General features: G+C 39.4%; 1 long non-coding RNA gene across 2 annotated transcripts in view; it reads right to left on the bottom strand.

Moving 5' to 3' along the window:
• LOC140702457 (uncharacterized) overlaps positions 1–24,690 on the bottom strand; it is a 64,556-nt gene extending 39,866 nt beyond the window's left edge. For both annotated transcript variants that reach the window (XR_013540327.1, XR_012081647.2), the window contains exon 1: positions 23,926–24,690. This is a non-coding gene — a long non-coding RNA (uncharacterized LOC140702457). The remainder of the gene's footprint in view (positions 1–23,925) is intronic.
• Positions 24,691–25,629: the final 939 nt, after the last annotated feature.

The raw sequence follows: 25,629 nt of genomic DNA on the forward strand, positions 1-25,629 counted from the left end.
GGGTTTTAATTTTAGGTAAAATAAACTAGATATAAGGTTGGGGCATGGATCTGGAACTACTTTTATTAAGAATGTTATTAGAAGATCTTGAGAATAGTGTACACTATGAAAGTAATATTATGATAGTAGCCATATTATATACTAAAATACGTACATGAGTGGTTTGAATGTTTGAAAGATGTTTGAATTTAGGGGGGACAACTGGGAAGACACTGAGGTGTAAAAATCAAATAATTGTAAGCAAATCATGTAACGCAATGTTTGACAAGCACAAATCAAATGTAGATAGAGTGAAAAACTAATAAAATGTGTGTTGTTTTTTTAAAAAGTTTTAGCCATTTGCTGGTCTGGAGCATTCAAGTGTGTTTTAACACAATGCCAAGGAGGAAACACATCCTAAGTCTCTTGGGAGATACAGGAAGTTGGGACTAAACAGCTATCCTTTTTGTACTGGAATAGTTATTGGGGCAATTTTACTACCAGATTGAGGGCAAATGACACTGCCCTTTATGCTGCTCATCATGTTTTCCTCCATGTGCTGCTCAAAATAGATAAATAGTAATTATACAGGCCTCAGTTTGGTACATTGATAAGATCTATACACCCCATTCCATCCAGGCCTGCAATTCTAAGATTATTATTTCAGAATGAGGCTATCTCTGAAGACAGTTTAGTTAGGGCAGAGTAGAGCATTAAGCTTGGTTATTTCAAACACATTGCCCTAGTGCTCCATCTATTATTTCACTACCTCTCAGTTTCTAAGCTCAATTCAAATGGCTGGCACTGAACTTTTAACTGAACCCTGAACTGCATACAACCAGTCTTCCTGATGCAGCACCTGCTCCTATATGGTCCTCCTGGATTACTAAGGGTCACATTTGGAATATCTTCTCTGGCTGCCTACTAGGGAGCGGACAGCTACCAAAGAAAGAGCCTTCTCAACAGTATACAAACATATCTGAAATGTATTCGCGAAGCCTTTCACGGCCGGGATCTATTGGTTGTTCTGGGTTTTCGGGCTCTTTGGCCATGTTCTGAAGGTTGTTCTTCCTAATGTTTCGCCAGTCTCTGTGGCTGGCATCTTCAGAGGACAGCAACCAGAGCACAGGTTGCTGTCCTCTGAAGATGCCGGCCACAGAGACTGGTGAAACATTAGGAAGAACAACCTTCAGAACACGGCCAAAGAGCCCAAAAAACCCAGAACAACCAATATCTGAAATGCCTTGCCAAAAAAGATATATCTGTTGGGATATGTCAAGATCAACATTCTACCCATTTTTTTTTTCAGTGAGGCTCTATAAAACAGGATTAATTGGTTTCTCTCTCTCTCTCTCTCTCTCTCTCTCAAATTCACACTTCACTGGTGCTGACTGACTGAGCGAGGCAGAGACCGTGTGTGCTTGCCTAAGTTTGTGGGCATTGACTGAGCTACTGCCACACTACTTGTTTTTACTGTTTGGTATATTTTGTATGTAGCTTTAGCAGTTTTATTATTTTCTTAGGATGTCCTGCTTACCTTTCCTTAAGAAAATTAGATTAAGATTATTACTTAAATTTTGTCTCCGTAGCTCAGATTTTTTTTCCCCTCACTAGCATTATTAATAGCATTTAGAAGTCCAGCTAAGAGCTTCCTTTACCAGTCCACAAGTAGTCCTTGATTTTTATAGCTGGCATTATTGTTTAGATTTTGTCTGTCTCTTTTCATTGTGATACTTTTGGTCTTACTGGTTCTTCTTGCCTCATTTAAGGAAATCACTGCAATAGCATTGCCAGTTGGGCAGTAAATGAACACCGGAAACAAACAAAACAGAAACTGTAAATCATTTAGACTATTTGCATGTCCTGGCCTTAGGGATCCACTGTATGTAATTCATCTCTCCCCATCCGCATCTGATGCTTGTGACTTTTAAAGAAAAATGTTAAGGGCTGCGCTGCTAATTGGTGCTATATTTCAGCCATTAGAGAGGAAACCTTTAGGCTCCATTTCATTGTTCTTGTTTTAGTTTATTTTTAATCATCACATCGTAGTGTAATATCCTGTTTTGGTTTGGTTCTTGTAAACAACCCAGAATAAGCACGCTGATGGCGAGTCATACAAGGATGGTGGATAAATAAATTAAAGCCAATACTTTCCAATGTATTTTCTTTTAGTGTTGCTTCTACAAGAGCTGTTGAAAACACATGGAAAATAATAAATATTCTTGCAACCCCCTGAACAAATTTGGTATTTGAAGACGTTATGTTGTTTTCAGGAAAGGCCAGAAAAATCTATTCATTAGAATTATGGGAGATAGTTTCTGATTTTGTTTAAAAGTGCTCTTGTAATATTAATAAAGTGTGGGTGGGGAGGAGAAAACCATCAGTTTCAAATGGGCTTAAATCATGTATATGAATTATTAAAGGTTTCACTACACTTCATAAGTGAAGTCTTTAATGGAGTGGTGTGGTCTCCATGAAAGTGACGTCACAACTATTGTATTTATAGCTATGTTGTCTGTGGGCATATCTTTTCATTCTATATGTATTTTTGAAAGGAGTAATTTCTTGAGGGGGTTTCATGCTCATCCCTTCTAGAGACTCTCAGAAAACACTGATGCATTTTGATTATCAGTGTAATATATGTCTAGAGTCCTGGACTAGAACTTACAAAATCCAGATTCTAGTCCCCACTAGATAAATTTTAAACAGTTAGTTACTCTTTCTTTCATTTGACCTTTCACACAGGGTAGCTGTAAGGATAAAGTGGGGAGGAAGAGAGCCACATAGACAATCTTTAACTTGCTGTAGGAAAGGAGGGATGAAAACACAACTCATAAATGAATAATTAATATTTATGAAGTTATCCTAAAACATGTATTTGGGTACATTTTTTAAGCTAAGGACTGTGTTGAAAAAAAAAAAGAAACCTGAGGGAGCACATCATTCTAATCCATACGTTGCTTCTCAGTCCTAGTTGAGGACTGCAAATCAGGACGGTGCACTTTTGAACGCGAACAGGACAAAGTCCTTGTGTATCCCAGCCAAAACTGGCATTACCTGTATCTCTCCCTTCTGTTGGAAATCCAGGGTTGATCAAGAAATTTTTCAAACATTGGGAAAGAGATGCAAAGTGAAGCAACATGCTATGAAGTGAAGCAAGATTTGATGAATTTTGCCTAAACTGATTTTTGTGAAGAGATATATCTAACATTGCTGGCTGGATAGCTCAGGGGTTTAGAAATCTTGCTGTGGAGCCAAAGGCTGGGTGTTTCAGTTCCCAATGTGCCGCTTGCACATAAAGCCAGTTTGTGTGGCCTTGGGCAAGCTGCAAAGTCCTAGGGTGCCCCCAGAAGAACAGAATGGTCAACTACTTCCAGGTATTGTCTATTTAGAAAACCCTTAGAAGAATCACAAGTCAAAATTGACTTGATGGGAAATTATGATGATGGTGATATCTAATATTGTCAGTAAATTTAATTCCTCAGTTTTTTCAATAAAACAGGAATTTTTGACTTTGTTTCCCCTCCCCCCCCCTTTTTTGGCGTCAGGCAAATTTCTGTTGTTCAGAGTGTATTTAGATTTCGTACAAAGAACTGCAGCTTCTTCTTCTTCCTTCTTCTCCTACCTTGCCCAACACTTTTTGTTGGCCTCTTCACCTTATCATAATTACCATTTTCCCAAACTTCAGAATAAATGGGGCCGATATGAAATTCTCCTTCCTTTTTGTTCAAGAAGAAATCCCATCTACTCAATACAATGTCTGTTCTTTGTACTTTCCAGGTACAGTCAATTCTCTTGCTGTAGTTTTGAGAAACAAAGAGTGGGGAATTGAAATGATTCTTCTCTCTTCTGCACAAAACACACAATACAGTTATATAAAGACAATCAAATGATCATGAAATGGCTCGGCTGAAAATAATTTGTCTTTTATGTTCCATGTATTGAAGAATCCAGGCACATTTGGATACAATTCTTCCTGGAGAATAAGACCTGTTAAATTCACTTCGTCATATCCCTGACTTGAAAAAATGGCTAACTCCTAATTCACACAAACAGGATTTTAATGCCTCAGAATCACATTTTGTTGTACAAGTCTCACAGAACTACATCTACAAAGGAAGCATTCTGTGACTTTTTCCTCTGAGGTACTGAAAACCATATCCCCAAGTTTCAAACACTTCTGTGTATAGACTGTTGTGGTTGTTTTTAACAGATAAAAATGCTCCAGCAAATCTATTGCTTTTTGGTATTGGGGCTCTTCATGTCCCAGGCAATGCAAAAAAAGTCCCTTGCCATTTTGGTTTAAACACGATGCAAAGAAGTTAATGTGAGCACTTGAATGAGAAAGAATGTCTCCTCTTGCCAAAACAGAACAAAACTGGAAGGTAGCTGTAACCTGAGTCCTCACCTTCTTCATAAGCAGCCTTCTACCACCAAGATCTACCCGTGTCACTCGCGCGAGCCAGGAGGTGAGGCTGAGGAGCCTAACGCCGAGGGAGGCCCGGAAGGAAAAGACAAGAAATCGGGCCTTCTCGGCGGTGGCTCCTCGCCTCTGGAACAACCTTCTCCCTGATATTCGCGCGGCCCCCTCGCTCGGTATTTTCAAAAAGCAATTAAAAACATTGATGTTTCGGCAGGCCTTCCCTCCTAGTTAATTCCTGATCCCCTTCTCTTTTCTTTCCTAATGTTTTAACCCAATTGTTGAAAGTTTTCTATTATGTAATTCTGTTGTTTTTATAGTGCTATCCCATGTTGTAAGCTGCCTAGAGTGGTCTATCGACTAGATAGGCGGGATATAAAAGAAAGAAAGAAAGAAAGAAAGAAAGAAAGAAAGAAAGAAAGAAAGAAAGAAAGAAAGAAAGAAATAAATAAATAAATAAATAAATAAATAAATAAATAAACAAATTACCATGATGATGGAACATCTTATACGTGAAGGTGAAAATATGCAGTGTTGCTTTGCAGCCAGTATAAAATTGTTCCTGAGAATTCCCTGGGAGAGACAAACTTCACTGAAGAATACAGTCATGGCCACTCCATCAAGAGAAATCATGTGCTTGGATAGATTATTGGATAGTTATTTTGCTGTGGTTGTGATGGGCTGGGTGGAAATGCTCTGTTGCTTCATAATGGAGTGGGTGGGAGAAGTCAGTTCCCATTGATAGGAATGGTGAAAAACAGGAGCTCAGAACATCTGGGTACAGCTGTTTAGGTCATTCATGTTTAAAAAAATCCAAAAACAATAATCAGATGGATTGGGAGCAGTCTTACATTTCTTGGGAATCAGGATAAAGGGCTTTGGGATGGTTCTCTGTTGTTCACCATGGAGGCTCTCCCTTGGCAGCTGTAGACAGTCTAATGCTTTGGTTACCCTGGAAGCAGTGCAGACCAAATGATGGAGGTCCAGGCAATGTGTCATTTTAAAAAGAACCAAATAGAAGTTGTTTATTATTACAGGTGATGAAGGTACAGTTGATGTCATTAATTCTTAACAAAACATCCTACTTCACCACCCTCAACCACCAACCCTCTCTCTCCCTCCACTCCCAAACTTCAAATTCACAAATCCTCCTCTCTCCCACTCCTGCAGAGACTCATATATCTGGTGACTCCACCTCTCCATCACTCTCATTGGTACATGCAGATAGTCTATTAATATTCATTACCTGGGTGGACGCCACAGGAAGCAATGGGTGAGATGCAAGTGGGAAAAAGAAACTCCTCCCTATTCCTATTCCAGCTGCCAAACAGCAGCAGAATTAAGGGTGAAGCAGCAGCTCCACTGCAGACTGCCTAGACTCTTGGGGCAAATGGTTATTCTCCCCATCTCAAAAAAGTCTATTTACAGTATTTCTTAAAGCTCAGAGACAGAGACCATTCCCCGCATTTTGAAAGCATGATATTGTATACAATTAACCTATGATGTAGACAGAGCTTGGGGAAGTTAATTTTGGACTAATTCCCATTAATCCTCTCTTCTTAAAAAAAATAAAATAAAACCCACACAACTAGTAGTCATGATGACTGGGGAATTCTGGGGATTATAAGGAAAAAAGTGTAGTTTTTTTTTCTAGCTCTGGTTGTGGATGTCTGTACACCTTAACAACTAAAATGCTGGTAACTGGTCACCCCTATTCAGGAAGCTATATTTTTATGACCTTTCTTTGCTTTTGCTTCGCTTCAAAAGGCCTTTCAATGTAGATGTTTCTACATTTGTTTCATATACAGGCTGCCTACTATTCTGTTGTTCTCATCCTTCTTGTCACAAAATGATGTGGGGAGAGGAGGTGGGGGAATCCCTACACAAATGGGTTAGAAAAGAACAAAAAGGCCATCATGATTGACTAATCAAACACACACACCCCATCATAGGCTAGGACAATCTCTGCATGTCAGGCTTCCCACAATTCAGACAAGACAATATGTAGCTATTGAGAAACATAGACTACCTCTGAGCTGCATAATTATACATTCATTATATGACCAAATCCCTCTTGATTCTCAACATGGCTTTGCTTAACAGCTTTTTGATGATGATGTTTGTTAGTGGAGGGACAACTGGCAATTCTCCCAGTTACCTAGCTACTGCCACTAAGCCTGCAAAGTATGTAGCAAATAGAATGAAGAATAAAAAGAGGATCTAAATAATTATATTAAGGCTTAGTGTACCATAACAGAATACATGGCGAAGACAAGGGGGAATCATACACTGTAGTTGTGACAAGGCATAACAACTGGGGCAAGCCATAGCAAGTAAGTATGAAGTTTTCTCACAAGATTGTTATTTCCAGCAGTCTACAATGCATACCTCTACTGGATTATAAAAATAGGGAGGTGCTCTGGTTTCAGAAGTATGTGGCAGCATGAGAAGCAGGGGTATTTGTACATTGCCAGAGTAGATGGAGGGTGGTTTAAGAAGCCCCCAGTCATACACAGGGTCAGTTAGGGCACCCCTACAAATCACTGAAGCTTGCTCCAGTGTTTGGGGGATTTTAAATGCTGAAATTTGAAGAAACAGCTTGGCAACTGTTGCTGCAGTAAATGAAGGAAATGCCAAAGCAGGTGATGGATAGCTGAAGTTTCAATGACAGCCAAACCCTCTCCTGGAAATTCTCTTCCTGTTTCTTCTCCCTCCACCCATCGGAGCCACCATTACTCATCCAGACATGGCAAAAGGAGGGTTGTACATCACTTATTACACTGACTGCATTCTAAAATGTTCTTGCTTTTCTTTTTGGTGGCTACACTAAGTCTTCATTGCACTTAGGAGTGTGTGTGTGTGTGTGTGTGTGTGTGTGTGTGTGTGTGTGTGTGTGTGTGTGAGTGAGTGAGAGAGAGAGAGAGAGAGAGAGAGAGAGAGAGAGAGAGAGAGAGAGAGAGAACAGGAATACAAATCTCCTGACTTCTCATTCTCTCGAAGGAGGAAGAGGGGTATCCTTTTTAATTTTCTCTCACGTTTTATTTTCCCTCCTTCCAGATCTCTTTGGGGAGAATCTTTCACAACTCTCATGGGATTCTTGGCTGTCTCACAAAAGATAAGCCTCGCTTTGTCATTGTTGTTTGCTTCTTTGAGATTTGGATTTTTTCCCCTCTTGCAAGGGAGATAGCTCTGTTATTCTACCCTATTTCACCTGCTAAGAGCAGAGCTCCATTTAGTCTCATTTGTAAATCAAATGTCTGTCTGTTGATGCTTGACAAATACTGGGGACACCTTCTCAGCAAACTTTCTATGTGATGGATTTGGGTTTTTCCCTATTTTTTTGCAGAGGGGAAACTGCTCCATCCTTGACAGTTTCTCATTTCAGCTGTTGAAAGATGCATCTCAGTCAATTCCACTCTCACAGAAGGAACCTCTGCCTGAACTTACATGCCTGCTGTTTTTCTCTGTGGTATGGGGCAGCCTCTCCTGTGATATTGTCACCAAAAAAGGTTGTATTTTTTTCCTTCCATGTGTGCTTGTGTATTTTCTAGGGTGGGTGCCAAATATGCAGTGCTTTGAATCAGCAGTGAGTGAACACACTTTGGTAAGCAAGGTTATTGATGAGGGACAGTAAAAGGATCATCTTCCACTTTTTCCTCTGAGCATTTCTCATGAGGGGAGGAAGAAAAAAAGGCAGCCAGCAAACAAGCATGGAAGCCTAAAATCTAAAAGTCCACCACATTCCTAACGTTGCCGTTGCTGTGTGACGTACATATCCACCCTAGGCCATAGCCTTTATTTTTCCACATTATACCTTCCTCCCAATCTGGAAGCATACAAATCCATATAAATAGCTGCAAAACCACACTAATTGGTTCAGGCCACCTTCAGATCATGCCAGTCTCAATTTGTATGGCAAATATTTGGATATGGATACAAATTTGATTAGATAGGATTTGCCCATTACAATGCAAAATGTGCAACAATCAGATATAAGTACAGGGTTATGCCAGGTTCTGGATGCCTCAGAGAGATATAGCAGGTATGATTAGATAGTGAAGTTACCTCAGGCTGGATTGAGTTAAACAAAATTACTTGAAAATGCACTCTTCCGTTTAGAACAATCCTTGCATCCACATGCAAAGATCAAGGGGTTTCAGAGAGAAAACCACACCATACCTCAAGTGATTCTATTGATTCTGTTGTTTCCTCTCAGCCTTCAGAGCCCCACACCTTCTACTAGAGAGCCTCATGGCGCAGTGGTTAAACCTCTGTACTGCAGCCAAAACTGTGCTCACGACCTGGGGTTCAATCCCAGGTAGCCGGCTCAAGGTTGACTCAGCCTTCTATCCTTCTGAGGTTGGTAGAAGGAGTACCCAGCTCGTTGGGCGGGGGGGGGCAATGTGTAGCCTGCATAATTAACTTGTAAACCACCCAGAGAGTGCTTGAAGCACTATGGGGCGGTATATAAGCAGCACGCTTTGCTTTTTTTGGTTTACTATCTGCCCTTTCATGTGGAGCACAGGAAAGCTGGATTTTTTAAAAAATGGTTAGTGACATGCTGCCAAAAGGCCTTGTTACCCAAGTGACAGGGTTTGAATCTCCACTTAGCCATGGAAACTCATTAGGGGATTGGAACTGCTAAAACCTCTCCTTAAATATCTAACTTACCTTGAAAACCCAGTTAGGGTCACTATAAGTCAGTTCTGACTTGGAGGCACATAACAAACAACAACAAAGTGTTGAATTTAGCCTTGGTTATACTGAAGTCAATTTAGCTCATTTAATCATACCTAAACATCTCACTAATTTCAGTGGATCTAGTCTGACTGTGGCTGGATCACAGATTGAAAAGGGTTTTATGATTATGATTATGATTTTTAGGTTTTTAAACCTAAAGAAAAGATTTGTAGGGTGTCAGGGTCAATACTGTGCAACTTGGAGGACTGTACTTTGTCTACCCTGGAACAATACCCACCAAGGATGTAACAGTCCTCTCCCACAACTTTTTATATATTGTTAAGGTTATGTAGGAAAAGTGGCCTCTTCATGTATTACTGCCTTGTCATGGCGAAGGGCCTTGAATAACTCAGGGAAGCTATGGGCTATGCCATGCAGGGACACCCAAGACAGACAGGCCATAGTGGAGAGTTCTGACTAAGCGCGATCCACCTGGAGCAGGAATTGGCAAGCGACTCCAATATCTTTGCCATGAATACCCCATGATCAGAAACAAAAGGCTAAAAGATATAACGCTGGAAGATGGGCCCCTCAGGTTGGAAGGCATCCAACATGTTACTGAGGAAGAGTGGAGGACAAGTACAAGAAGTTCCAGAGCTAATTAAGTGATTGGGCCAAAGCAGAAAGGATGCGCAGCTGGGGATGTGCGTGGAAGTGAAAGGAAAGTCCAATGCTGCAAAGAAAAATACTGCATAGGAACCTGGAATGTAAGATTATGAACCTTGGGAAGCTGGATGTGGTCAAACAGGAGATGGCAAGAATAAACATCGACATTCTGGGCATCAGTGAACTAAAATGGATGGGAATGGGTGATTTCAACTCAGATGATTATCATGTCTACTATTGTGGGCAAGGATCCCGTAGAAGGAATGGAGTAGCCCTCATAGTCAACAAAAGAGTGGGAAAAGCTGTACTGGGAAATAATCTCAAAAATGATAGAATGATTTCAATATGAATCCAAGGCAGACCTTACAACATCACAATCATCCAAGTTTATCCACCAACCACCAATGCTGAGGAGACTGAAATTAACCAATTTTATGAAGACTTACAACACCTTCTAGAACTGACACCAAAGAAAGATGTTCTTCTCATTCTAGAGGATTGGAATGCTAAAGTAGGGAGTCAAGAGATAAAAGGAACAACCGGTAAGTTTGGCCTTGGAGTTCAAAATGAAGCAGGGCAAAGGCTAATAGAGTTTTGTCAAGAGAACAAGCTGGTCATCACAAACACTCTTTTCCAACAACACAAGAGGCGACTCTACACATGGAAATCACCAGATGGGCAATACCAAAATCAGATTGATTATATTCTCTGCAGTCAAGATGGAGAAGCTCTATACAGTCAGCAAAAACAAGAACTGGAACTGATTGTAGCTCTGATCATCAGCTTATAGCAAAATTCAAGCTTAAACTGAAGAGAGTAGGAAAAACCACTGGGCTAGTCAGGTATAATCTAAACCAAATCCCTTATGAATACACAGTGGAAGTGAAGAACAGATTTAAGGAACTAGATTTGGTGGACAGAGTGCCTGAAGAAGTTTGGATAGAGGCTCATAACATTGTACAGGAGGCTGCAAAATAAACCATTCGACAGCAAAGTGGCTGTCGAACGAGGCCTTACAAACAGCAGAGAAGAGAAGGGAAACCAAATGCAAGGGAGATAGGGAAAGTTACAGAAAATGGAATGCAGACTTCGAAAGAATAGCAATGAGAGAAAAGATGGACTTCTTAAATGAACAATGCAAAGAAATAGAGGAAAATAATAAAAAAAGGAAAAACCAGAGATCTGTTCAGGAAAATAAGAGACATTAAAGGAACATTTTGTGCAAAGATGGACATGATAAAGGACAAAAATGGTTGGGACCTAACAGAAGCAGAAGACATCAAGAAGAGGTGGCAAGGATACACAGAAATTATACCAGAAAGATTTGGATACCCTGGACAACCCAAATAATGTGGTTGCTGACCTTGAGCCAGATATCCTGGAGAGTGAAATCAAGTGGCTCTTGGAAAGCTTGGCTAACAACAAGGCCAGGGGATGGCATCCCAGTGGAACTATTTAAAATATTGAAAGATGAGGCTGTTAAGGTGCTACATTCAATATACCAGCAAGTTTGGAAAACTCAACAGTGGCCAGAGGACTGGAAAAGACCAGTCTACATCCCAATCCCAAAGAAGGGCAGTGCCAAAGAATGTTCCAACTACTGTACAATTGCACTCATTTCACATGCTAGCAAGGTTATGCTCAAAGTCCTACAAGGTAGGCTTCAGCAGTATGTGGACCAAGAACTCACAGATGTACAAGCTGGATTTCAAAGGAGGAACTAGAGACCAAATTGCTAACATGCTCTGGATTATGGACAAAGCCAGAGAGTTCCAGAAAAACATCTACATCTGCTTCATTGACTATGCAAAAGCCTTTGACTGTGTGGACCACAGCCAACTACGGCAAATCCTTAAAGAAATGGGAGTGCCTGAGAACATTATCTGTCTCCTGAGAAACTTATACATGGGACAGGAAGCAACAGAACTGGATATGGAACAACTGATTGGTTCAAAATTGGGAAAGGAGTACGACAGCTTAATTAACTTATATGCAGAATACATCATGCGAAAGGCCGGACTGGAGGAATCCCAAACTGGAATTAAGATTGCCAGAAGAAATATCAACAACCTCCGATATGCAGATGATACCACTCTGATGGCAGAAAGTGAGGAGCAATTAAAGAACCTCATAATGAGGGTGAAAAGGGAGAGAGCAAATAATGGTCTGAAGCTCAACATCCAAAAAACTAAGATCATGGCCACTGGTTCCATCACCTCCTGGCAAATAGAAGGGGAAGATATGGAAGCAGTGATAGATTTTACTTTCTTGGACTCCATGATCACTCCAGATGGTGACAGCAGCCATGAAATTAAAAGACGCCTGCTTCTTGGGAGGAAAGTGATGACAAATCTAGACAGCATCTTAAAAAGCAGAGACATCACCTTGCCGACAAAGATCCGCATAGTCAAAGCTATGGTTTTTCCAGTAGTGATGTATGGAAGTGAGAGCTGGACCATAAAGAAAGCTGACTGCCTAAGAATGGATGCTTTTGAATTGTGGTGTTGGAAGAGGCTCTTGAGAGTCCCCTAGACTACAAAAAGAACAAACTTACTCATTCTAAAGAAAATCAACCCTGATTGCTCACTGGAAGGACAGATCCTGAAGCTGAGGCTCCAATACTTTGGCCATCTCATGAGAAAAGAAGACTCCCTGGAAAAGACCCTGATGTTAGGAAAGTGTGAAGGAAAGATGAGAAGGGACAACTCACGATGAGATGATTGGACAGTGTCATCGAAGCTGCCAACATGAATTTTACCCAGTTCCGGGAGGCAGTGGAAGACAGGAGGGCCTGGCGTGCTCTGGTCCATGGGGTCACGAAGAGTCAGACATGACTAAATGACTAAACAGCAACAACAAGGAAAAGTGGACAAGGGGTTTTTGCAGTAAGGGGAACACTAGAATTGTATAGAACAAAAATGTCCATAAATGTCACAAAATTATTTGTCCTATAATTAATATGCAGGAATATTATATTGCATACAGATCATACAATATTGTAGCTTTCCAATACAGTCTGCTGAGATAGTCATAAGACGTCAATGGAATACTATGAAGAAGAAATGTATATTTTGAGCATAAGCCTACAAAGGTTCTCTTTTATCTTCAAGGACTAGGAAAGAAGCCGTGTAAAATGAATATGCAGCATAAGGAGAAACTGTGTATCTTAAGAGAAAATAGAAAGATGTTATATAAGAAATTGCATTAAGACAACTCTTCTGGCTTATATATGTATCAAGAGGTTGCGTAGATTGTTTTAGTGGAACAAGACACATCTCAGCTTGCAAATGAAAATAGAATGAACCCGTTGGAACATTACAGGACAAACTTCAGCTTCAATTGAAGTGCCAGAGGTAAAAGTCTCTGTTACCTCAGCTGGCGTTGCCTTTCAAGAAATCTAGTTTTCACTCTGATCTCAGCACTTGTGTGCGTCAGCCCTTTTATTCCACATTTTTGTTCTCCATCTGCCTTTGCATATTGGGTTTGTTGGGACTTCTGGAGCTCTAATACAATGAAAAAGCATGTTCTTCTAACTTGTTTTTTCCTCATTCCAAACAAACATCTGTCTAGTATATGAAAGATCAAATGGGATATCAAGACTCCTACAATGACTAAGGTAAACACACACATACACACGAGACAGAGACAACAAGGTGTGTCTGAGAGATGGAGAAGAAACCTCCCAATAGACAACCAAAAAAGATTGGTTGTGTTATCCTGAGTGTTTTATGCAATCGGAGCCAAAATAAGCAAGCTGACATCCTATGTCTTCCCTCTTTTTTTTGTTTGCAATGTAGGAGGCAGTGAAAACCCATCTTAAAATGTTATCAATTTGCAGCTCTATCTTGTATGAGTCATTAGATGGCAGATGACTTTGAACACTTGTAAACAGAATTGTGACTAACATTAACTTTCACACCAATATAAATAAAATACATTACGTCAAATGTATTCTGTGTGTCTCTTGAATATGTTTGGGCCTCTGCAATTGTGCCACTAAACTGACATTTCCACTTACCTTCACATTGAATTTATTTTCTAATCCCACGGCAGAAAACCACTCCACCAACAGCAACAGCCCACCTGGGTCTCCTGCCGCTTCCCTTTCAAGAACTTTTTTCCCCAAGTTCCTTACCCACTGTTTTGAGGGCACCTTGCCATAGCTTTTAATCAGCGGGCATAGAGTGGATCCATCAGCAGTTAATAGCATGCTGCATAAGATGGAAGAGTAAACTTTGTGGTTACAGGACAAATCATAGCTTTGGGGCTTGTTTGTGCCTGCAGTGAGAGGTGGAGGACAAGGGAAGTACAACACAGAGAGCTGGAGGAGTAACAGACTAAAACTTTGTTAACTATTGTTCCAGTAAGATTGGCATGATCAGAAGAGGAAATACAAATTAATCTCCATCATCCAAATGCTGGGAAACAGTTCACACAGCAGCTCAGTCCAACTACTGGGATATGAGGAGTGAAGAACAGTGATAAAACTAACTCTATGGAGAGGGGAGTGTCCCCCAATGTTTAGGCTAGACTGTGGTTGGACCTAGTTCCAGTTACTCGGCCGAACTAGAGTATCCCAAGCTTTCTTTGCTAGTTTGATTAGAGCTGCCATTGTGTTATGCATAAACAAACCTATTTCAAAAGGTTCGTACCTGAAAGTGCTACAGAAGATGAGCAGCCTAATTTCATTCCTGGCACCAGCCTCTAACAAAAGGAAGCCAAGAAAACCCTTAAATTAAGAGCTGTTGCCTTCTCTGGACAGATTTGTGTCCATTAACATCAAAAAGCTCAAGACAGGAATGTGAAATAATAGGGCACTTTATGACATGTGCCACCTACCTTTGCCATGAAAGTTCCCACTGCTTTGTTAACCCTTTGCCAAAGAAATCTCCCCCGCCCCCCGTAGCATGACTGCCAATTAATATGAGCAATTCTAGAGATTCTGATCAAATTAACTCGGATTTCTGGATGTACTCCAGATGCCAGTTGGTCCCTCTAGGCTGCTTTAGCAAGTGATGGTGATTCTTCCACAACATTAGTCCTTAGCCAGTGGTACTATCGGAATATCCATAGGGCCAGAATTCTACTAATTCTGAACAGGAAAAATTGTCTGAGGAGACAATTTTGCCCTTTGCATTTTAGACTGGCATGGGTCTTCCTGGGGCTTTTTAAAAAGAACTGTCAGACAAAATGTGGGCTTTTCAAGAGGTTGTGGAGCTCCTCCACCATTTTCATCAGCAATCTTCACATTTTTAAACTTCCTCCTGCTTCCCCTTCATCCAGTGAAGGATGAGATAAAACATGAGCTAATAGAGCTAAAGGAAAAAAGAAACAAAACAAAACAAGCAAAACCACTGTGCAAACGTGTTTGTATTCTTTCTCTGTGTTTCTGGCTCTGTGTTATGTGATGGACCCTTCTGAGCACGCTTGAACCCTCCACTGTTGCTGGGAACTATGGACATTGGACTTTGTTCCACCTGCTAAATGAGTTCACAAAAAGAAAGAAAATTGGCACTCCTCAGAGTGAGTAAAGCTGGCTCTGATCATGCAAAAATATTCACTGTAGAAGGAAGAAATAGCCCTTGGCTAACTTATGGCAGCACAGTGTTTTATCCCTCCCTTGATCAATAAGAAAAGAGGAACTAGGATTTATATCTGCAGGAACGGCTCAGAATGTGGGAATTGTTTAGAAGCATACTTAGCTGCTGTTTTTCCTCCTCTCTGACCTCTTTCTATAAACAAGTTGGTATGTTTCAGAAGGTATTGGAAACAGTGAGGGTCAAGGGGGTTAAGAGAGGGATTCTACCAGATGAGGTGTCATCAGAGGTGAAATCTGGAGCAGGGATATGTGTTTAATGTGTGTGCTATATCTGAAGTTCTATTCTCAGTCCATACGCATCCCAAGGGAAATATTATCCATATGAAGTGAGGGCATGGGACCTCAGCTTCATTTGGGTTGGGTGATGCCATTATAAAGCCACATTTGAATGGTGACATGATAACCTCCTTTTAATCTTTTCTTTTCTTTTTTGGTTTTTTTATGTGTGTGTTTTTAGAGAAAAGGATATTTTCAGGAAGAAGGCAATTGCTGTCTGCAGTCACAAGCTACAAGTCAAACAGGCTAAACAAGGCAGGGAAGTAGTGACGTTGGGATGAGGTGGGATGTTCCAAAGGAAGCTACTGAAGTTGAAGACAGCACAGCACATATTTTCTCCCCATTTCACAAACTGGTGAAAGATGGGACATTTCATAGGGCAAGAAACCTCAGATCTCAACTCTCTTATTCACAATGTCTACTCTGTATAATAGCATTTACATTTCAGGAGGATATTTTAATTCTGAAGAGTATTGTTAACTCATTTTTACCAGTGAGGTATTTTGGGCATAGCTCATGCTGCAGCTATACACCAAAGAGTGACTTGCATCACAGCTGGAGCATTTCTTTCATTACTTTTTACCACAAATGGCTGAATCAGCATGAGTTAAAATTCAAATTTGAAGGCCAGCAAGATATTCATTTTTGGCTTGTTACTTTAGAAGCTTGTATAAGGGAGTATTCAATGCCTCCTTAAACAAGCACAACTCACACTAGAATAAACCAGAGCTTTTCCCAACATTGCTGGAGCCACATTGATCATGCCAGAGTTCACTGGACATCCCATGGAAGTGGAAAAGGATTCTGGCCCATGCTTTTTAAATAATCTGTGCAAATATTTGAGTGAAACCTGATCAGATTGCATGGGCAAAATGGCTTTTGCATGAAAATTATAAAGGGACAATTTACCTAAGTAAATTCAGCAGATTTCCCTCTATTGTTCCAACTTCTGTAAAGCACAGAACTCTTTCTAAAGAAAAACTTGGAAAGAAAAGATTATCAAGTCCATGAACAAGTGCAAACAAGTACTGATTATTTAGGTTGTTCACCTGTGAATATGTTAGGCCTGCTCTTTTAGTCACTTTTTTTGAGTATTTATTTAAGGACAGGGTAGGGAATACAAAAAGTAAGGGGAAATAGGGAAGAGGGAAAAAGGGTTAGGGGGATAGGAAAACACAGATTATATCATCATCCAATCAATTCATATTAAAATAACCATTCAACTTTTTGCTTTTTCACAGTTTGATTACCCTCCTGCTTTCATCTTATAATTTAATTTTAGTTTAATTCTATGTTACTCCAACACTATCTGATAACTGCAGCCATTTATACAGTACATCCCATCGTTCAGTTTCCTTTTGAGTTGAACAATCTTTCAACCCATCTGACAGAATATCCATTTTTTTCACTTCCCATATTTTCACAATAAGTTTCTTTTGTTTCAGTATCTCTGCTTTCTTGAAATTTTTAACATATTGCTTTTTAATTTTGGAAGCTGCATAGGTCACTGGATAACTCTTTATCCCGTTTATGTTACCTGGTGTCATGCCCAATAAAGACGGTTCTGAAGTTTGTGCAACTTCATTTAACTGTTGTTTGGCATATAATGTCCCCTCTTTCATCACTTTCATCAGATCTTCTATTTTGCTAAGATCTTCATTCACTTGCTGAAACCCTGTTATTATTGTCTTTTGCATAGTAATCTGCCATTCCTTTTCTATTTCTTGTACAACTATTCCAAAACTTTGATATTGAACAGACCAAGTCTCCATTTGTTGTCTTAAATTTTTGGAGGCCATCTCAGGCTTCCCAATGAGTGGGGTTTGTATAAATGGTACTATGTCCTTAACCACAATGATCGCCCCTTAGATATCCTTCAACAGTTTCTACAATTTTATCAACAATCCAAACCCATAATCATAAACCTCCCCTTAAATCTCCCTCCAATCTTTATCCAAATATTATAATATAAAAATCAACTTTTAACCCAGCAAATTCAAATTCAAATAGAACCGTGGGACAATTATTTCTTCTTCTCCTGAGTCTAGCAGGCTGCTATTATCAGACTCACACACTGTCCAACAAACCAAACAGTCACAGAGTCTCAGACTGTCCAGTACTTGTCCTTGAAGCCCGTCTTATGATTTTTCCATTAACCCGTTGATACTCCTCAGTCCAGTCGACCACGTCTGCTCCTTCTTTCTTCTCCAGAAAACCACCAGATTCTATTATCAAAAGTTCACAGAGTCCAGGAAAGGGAAAGGAAAAATACGTCCAAGCCAAACTGCATTCATAAAACTCAAGTCTCTTGAATCCTGTCCGGTGGTATTGCCATCTGGGATTTTTTTTCCCAGAAACACAAGATTTATTTTTCCATCTCACTCTCTCGGCTTTGAAACCAGTCTGCTGTATTAAGAGTTAGTTAATTAGTTTTGCTTTTGAAGCAGACTGATAAGATAAGCTCGCTGCTGCTTTTCTTCTTTCAGCCAAATATTTTCATTCTTATTTTCAGCTTAATGGGACTGTTTCATAAATCAAACGCTTCAGCTTACTTAGTTGTTATATAGTTTAGCATTATATTGGTTGTTCTCTTCTCCTCCGGGTTACTCACGGCTCTGTGCCAGTATGGCTCCCGCTTCCGATCCGTGCTGGGTGATTTCTTCAGAGGGAAGAAGTCCGGGTTTGCATCCCATTCTTCTCCTTCTGCTGCTCACCAGCTGCTTCAGAGAGAATTCTCCTAGATTCTCCTTCGATCCCCATTTCAAAAAGGGGATCCCAGACTGGACGGTTCCAGTTTCCCAGAGAGCTCTTCTCTGGAGCTACTGGCAACACTGCAACAACTTTTTAGTCACTTTCATTGAGAAGAGAGCTGGATCATGGCTCTGGGTGGCAGGAGGCCACATAGTGGCATACACCCATGTGATTTTCATGACACTGCCATTCCTGGGTTGTCTCTAAGCTGATGCCATGGGTTTGGATTGAGTGGACTCCCAATGGACTGGTTCCATTCCCAATGCTAGACCAGTGAAGCTGCTCCTGTACTCAATAAAGTTGTAGCCTTTTACTTCCAATAAATGTGTGTGGTGTGTTATTCCTGCTGACCAGGCCTACTTAGCCATACACCAACTGCAGACACATCATCTTCAAAGATCTTCAGTGACCTTTAAATACTGGAAACTTCCAGAAATAGTAGAGTCCACGTGTATATATTTACAACAAAACTGTATTTTCACTAGTAGGGGGAAGAAACACTTCATCAAACTACCAGGAATTTAAGTCTCTGTTTCTGGATGGAAGAATTCTCTTAGTTATTTGAAAAAAAAAGACTTGCTCAAATCTTTGACTGGAACATAATGAGTCCATGATTAGCCAAACAGATAGTTGGTAGTCTGCCATCTGCAGTGTCTCAAAGGACCAACGAAGTTGTATTGTTTACCAAACAGCCATGCCTAACCACTTGAAAGACAAATCCAAAACAGAATTTAAACTGACACAAACATGCTACAATAAAAAGCCCTTTCAACCCTATTTACAAAGGGAATTAAGTGTGATGTTTGTACAAGCTGCAGTTATAAGAAAACGGTGGCTATAGAGTACACATGAAAGGCTTAAGAAAGGAAAGCCTTCCCGGAGTAGAAGAATGGACTATAATGCCAATATAGTTCTGATTTTTCTGTGAAAAACACATGGGCATGAATTTAAGGAAGATGGAAGACTACCAATATCTTTAACATTTTCCTTTATAAACTAATCAATTTGTAATAGTTAGATGCAACAAGGCTGAGCTGCAACTAATTCATATAGAAAGAAATCTTAATATTTTCCTCCTAGCCCATCTCATGCACTTTTGTCATGATGTGAGCTGAGAGAATTCTGTTTTGGATTATGCTGAGGGTATGAGAGCATAATCCCCTAGGCCATGGTAACAATATAGCTTGTTCCCTTCACTTTACATGTAAAAGGAAACTCAGTCATTGACACCCAAAGCACATGCCATGTCTAATTTGGCTTTCACATATTAACATAGCTATTTTTCACAAGTTTCTTTCTTCCCTTGGTTTCCTCTACCAGCCTTGCTCAATTTGGCACTGAATTCTATACTCAATTCTCTATTGTTTACCTTCTGCCTCTATTATTCAATCACATTTTAAATTTTAAAATACCTGCCCTGGAAAGTATTAAAGCACCTGATGTGTTTTTATTCTTTTGTGTATTTTTAGGCACTTGCAAAAGGCTCCCAACCCACCTTGAGTCCAAACATTGGGTATATCAGTCTGATCCTTTGGCACCCAGAAAAATATTTTGTATTTGAGGTCCCTTTCCTCAACTTGGGTCACAGAACATCTTTTTAACTGTATGTATTAAGAAGATTCTGCTCGGATGAATGTCTTTTTAACCGTATCTATTAAGAAGGATCTGCTGGGATGTTGCTCTGCCTCAAGGAAGAACAGTAGCTCTTTGCTCCACCTTATAGTCACCTCGAATTCAAATAAATGTGATAATATATTTATTCTGCCAAATTGAAAAGAAAAAAAATGTGGAAAATTTTAGGTCCATTCTTTATGTTAATGCTTAAAAAAAACAGAAACTAAACAGAGATTTATATCCTGACTCTTCAGCCCATACTCAAAATAAATTATTTATAACTGGATGCATGTAGGGGCATGCTAGAAAGGAACTGGAGCTCCCCTTTTCCTTCACTAAAGCTGTATCTGGCTGGCTTAAAAATAAAGGAAAGGACCATTCAAGAGGGAAAATCATCCTGCTTTCTTCCTTGGCTTGGCCTTTTTCTTCCATCTTTAGATGGGGAATAAAAAGAAATCACCCACATAAAGTGTTGATCAAGTGGGGAAATAGGCTAGACATTACACTTTTTAAAAGGAAAAAAAACCACAAAATCACCATGATCTCAATGGAAGTCTTGCCAAACCAAAAACACCCTACCACTGAACTTGATGAGCCCTGTGTAGCATTCATGAGTAAAAAAAAAAAAAACAAAGATAAATGGGGTTAATGTAAACTCATTCATGACAATAGCAAAGCCAATGTCTGTCTGTTGCATTTCTTAAAGAATTTGTCTCTTGTAAAATTAGTACTATCATGGGAGACATGACTTATGATCCACCTCTAGGCTGAGGAAAATGGAAACCCAGTTGTGAATTATGCCACGTCCTCTATTCAATAAATTATATGTTCTCCATAGTTTTATAAAGGAAACAGGAACAGAGACAAAAGTACCTGGCAAATAAATAGCTGTCATATTCTGATTTCTCAAGGAAACCAATTCTAGCTGAATGGTGACAGATTCAGAACAGGAAAAAGGAAATACACGCGACATACAACTGAAATGTGGAATTAAAAAATAATAAATGGTTTCCAAACTTAAATTTCCATCAGCCAACAGAACTGCTTAAATGTCAATGGCCTCTCTTTATTATTTATTTATTTATTTATTTATTTATTTATTTATTTATTTATTTATTCATTTATTCATTTATTCATTCATTCATTCATTCATTCATTCATTCATTCATTCATTCATTCATTCATTTAATATGCCTCCCACACTACCCAAAGGTCTCTGGGCGGCATATAAATGTGTGTTTATGATAGAAACACACCAAAATCATCCTCTTAGAATATCATCATCATCTCAGAACTGCAGAGCTGGAAGGGACCCTGTAGATCATTGAGTCTGCCCTGTCAAGGGGGTAAAGTGGGGAGCTGAACTCTGAACCTCCTAAACCACTGAGCATTCCAGCAGTTGAAGATAATTAACCTTCCTTTATGTAGTGGGGGGGCACTGAGGCCTCTCTCACACCCTGATCAAATATGCTTCCAATGATGACAGGACCTTGAAAAGGGCATCTCACAAGGTAGCTCATGGGGTGAGAGGACAAGATAATAGCCTAATCTGCTTTCACCTCTTACTGACATCACATCATTGATTTAGAACCAGAGCAACCTCCTTGGTATTAGATCAAAAGATGTATGGCTAGGTGTTACAAATGTACTGATGGCACCAAAACTCAACACTAGGATAACTTCCAAAGAAATAACACCTTACCCCTGAACTTTAAGAGCACTATGCAGCATTCATGAGAGTGAAGTAAATTGTATGAGACATCTAATGAAAACCTGATGGACACCACAGAGCATTGATCCAGTATCAGCTCTAGAAATTAAACAATTTAAAAAAATCTGGCCCATTTTCATTTAATTTTGCCTCATTGCCTCACACTAGAGTAGCCCAGGATATAGCTCTTCTATAATGGACACTTTTAGCAACATCTTCATTCAAAATTACTAAAGCCTATGTGCCTGGCAGGCCCTTTACATTCCATATTTCCAGGTAACTATAGCCAGTGTCAGTGTCTGCCTTTAGGTAATGTTCAAAAGAGAATTATTAAGTGCTATTATATTAGAGTTGTGCAAAGTTTTCAAGTCTTCTATAAACCTTTGTTAGCATCTGTTTATTTTCCTTAGCTATTTTCTCATTGCAATATGTTGTTTTCAAGTGCACAGAACATTATACAGTCCAAAATGGGTGTAATGTCTTCACCCAGTTATATTTATGGTTTGGGGTTTTGTGTGTGTGTTTTTTTAAAAGAAAAAATTTAGATCTGTGTGTAAGTCAAACAAAAGTCAAGGCTTTTATTCATTAGAAACTCTGAGTTGTTTGGAGCCTTGATTCCAGAGATAATTCTATTCAGAATTCAGGCTGAACTTAAGTAATGTATTTTTCTCTCCATAAGACGCACCAAATTTTTAGGAGAAGAAAACAGGAAAAATAATCTGTTTTCTTCGCTCCATAAGATGCACAGACTTTCCACCTCCCTGTTTTGTGGAAAAAAGTGTGTCTTATAGTGCAAAAAATATGGTATTTCCTAGTAGAAAATTCTGGGAAGAAATTGAGAGCATATGAACATACCCCTTAAAATCTCTTCATCTTCAGATGCTCTTTTTTATATAGCTGTTTGTTGCCACAATGACTACCACCATTCTGCACTTTTAGCATTATGCTGCAATGTGAAGATTGGAAGACACATTAATTCTCCTATCCAAAACAGGAAAGAATCCCTATCTTCTTGCGCTTTGCTGTAAGAAATCCTAGGCAATCAAATGGCTCTCCTCAAATTCTGGCCATGTACTGCAGCTGTAAGGTTGGAAGAGCTGGCTGGTTGCTAGGCAGCATGAAGATGCTTTTCTGTAAACTGGTGCTATACTCTCATTAAAACATCCCTCTGTTACCTAGGCAACCAGGTGACTCTCTCTTAATTTTCCACTACAGGATGGAGATGAAAGAATACAATTGCCATATTCATTGACTGAAATTCTGTTGCTTAGTGTTGTAAATTACACAAGAGTAGGACCATCATTGGGGATTTGATGAGTCAACTCCTCAGAAGTGGAATTTCACTATTGTAGTTGTGACTAAACAGTATTTTAACATAGTGCATTGCAGTTAAAGTAGGCCTGTTTGAAGCAATGGAACTTACAGAGAAGTAGATTCACCAAACCCCCACTGATTCAGCAGACATACTCTCATACAATTTACTATGCTAAGCAACAGAATTTCAACCATTGTGACCCAGAAATGAGGGCAAATGGGGGTGGGGGTGGGACTTCAAAGCATATGCATGAAATTACCAGGTTAATAAGTTAGCTTTAGCTCATATCTAACTAGGCATTCCATGTGAAGCAGGTGGTCTTTTTCCTTCACTATCTTAACAGTATTTATACGTATTTTTAAATTTTAATTTAATTCAATTTAATTATTTTATTTAATATGCTGCCTCTGTCCCCATAGGAGGCCCAAGGTAATTAAAACTGCATACAATTAAAAACACCATAAGAAATATTTAAAAAGCAATTAAATATCTATCTATATTCAATCCACCATTTAATACATTTTCAAAAGATGTCTACCTTCTACTTTAAGATTTCTATATTCAAGAAGCAGCATTCCTAAAAACTGTATTTACTGCTTAAAACCTGCCTGAGAAGGAAGATCTTTGACAAAAGGACAAAAGAAAAGGTGGGCAACCTAGTTTCATGGGGCAGTGTGTTCCCATGGCTGTTCCATGCTTTCAAAACCCACAACAGAAATACGTAGAATTTCACACATGTTATACTAATCTGTAGTACATTTCAGCATTCCTAAAACATATTTTGGCGCTATTGTACTGTCTCCCCCCCCTCTTTTTTTAACCAGAGAAAACAAGTATATAGTCCTTGTGACTGAAGAAGTAAAAATAAAAATGCACACTGGCAGAAACCAGAGGGAAATAAGCAAAATTCTTACCAGCTGGGGAGTAGTTCTTAAAGGGTTCTCACAGCATTTTTGTCTTGCTCCCATGGTTAATATAACCCCTCTGAAATATCAGTTTAGCCCACAGGTGTGGGACTAAGAAAGAGAGGGGCTGTGAGTAAGAGATTTGAATCAGAAAAAGCAGGGCAGCTGAAGAGTCTGAAGCTGTTGTTGCCACTTAGACTGCTAAGGCCCTTGCCAACTTGATCTATGATTCTGAAGACTCTGCATGTGGAGCTGATTCTTCTATGTTACTCAATCCAGCTGGGGAAGAGATCTTGGATATTTTTTGTTCTGAATTTGAATTCCTTTGAACTTTGCAATTCTACAACTTTGCAATTCAAAACAGCTTCTGTATTGGTGCTGTTGCTGAGGACTTAGATGCACAAATTATGGCTTTTTATTGTTGTTATAATTGTTCGTATTGTCTGTTGTATAACTGCGAATAAGAAAAGACTCATTTGGTGGAACTGTGTTTGCAAGGTTCGTCAATGGACATCTAAGTAAGCAAATTGCCCCATAGAACTTAAAAGTGTTACACTAGCAGAAACAGAGGTATGCAAAAGGAGAAATACGCAAGTTATTGATTTGCATTACTCAGGTTACAGATTTTCACTGCTTTCCTTTCCTCTCCTTTCCTTTCAGGTTTGTATATCCCTAGTAACATTTTACATTATACAATCAAAGGGAATCCACCTCCACCACAAAGTTCTTATATTTAACACCTACTATAGGTGGGCCGTCAATATGTCCCTTCAGAGGATTCTACCTCCTCAACCATAGGCCACTAGCAAAGATCAGAAGTTAACAAAACAAACATTTTGAAAAGTTCCTTCAGGCAAAGGAATACCTCAGCTTGGAAAGAAACACCATCCAGACTGATCTTGCAAGCAAGTCAATGCAAGCAATCCATTTGTATGAGCCAGTTCTAGATTAAGTTCTAAAGCTGCTGATGTTGTTCTTTTTGCATGTTTACAAATGGGCAGTTTTAACACATTGGATCAGAATTTAGAATTGAGCTATGGGGTTGATAGAAGTAGACCTCCCATCTTCCAAGTAGCACCTTCTCTAGCCTCCCATAAATGATATACGAAGGGTTTGGTGATGCTGCTGAATTGGTGGGTTGTAGAGGGCTAAGAAAGATGGGAAGAATTCCCCAAGCTGCATTATGTCTCAAAAGGATGAGTATTTTTTTATAAAATTAAAAAAATATGCTTTGCACCTAAACTGCAGCATTTCCACATCATTCAATCATCTTCTGAGATAATCTTGTTCCATAATATAGCTTTGAATTTGACTACTTTCCTGCTGCTGAACAATATTAGTTGCACTTTTGTAGATTTTGGTTTTTTTTTCTAATTAGATTCAGCCACTAAAATTATATGAGCACAGAAAAGGACACTTCATGGATCCTTACTCTAATTTCTTGAGTTACTTGGTTGTGATTATGAAGAACATTTTATACAAAGACTGGTCATTTTTTTCAATTTTCACTTCACTGCTTCCCAAAGGATTTTAGTAAGGTACTAATACTCAAAGGAGAACATCATAAATGAGAAATTTTGCTAATTGCTTTTTCATTAGATAAATGCATTGGCAAAGCAGCTACCATGTTCTCTAGACTCACAAAGAGAGTATGGCTTAATAAGAAGTTGATGGCATGTACCAAGATCCAGCTCTATAGAGCCTGTGTCCTGA

This window comes from Pogona vitticeps, chromosome 1 (assembly GCF_051106095.1).
Source record: "Pogona vitticeps strain Pit_001003342236 chromosome 1, PviZW2.1, whole genome shotgun sequence".
In the NCBI taxonomy this organism is placed as follows: domain Eukaryota; kingdom Metazoa; phylum Chordata; class Lepidosauria; order Squamata; family Agamidae; genus Pogona; species Pogona vitticeps.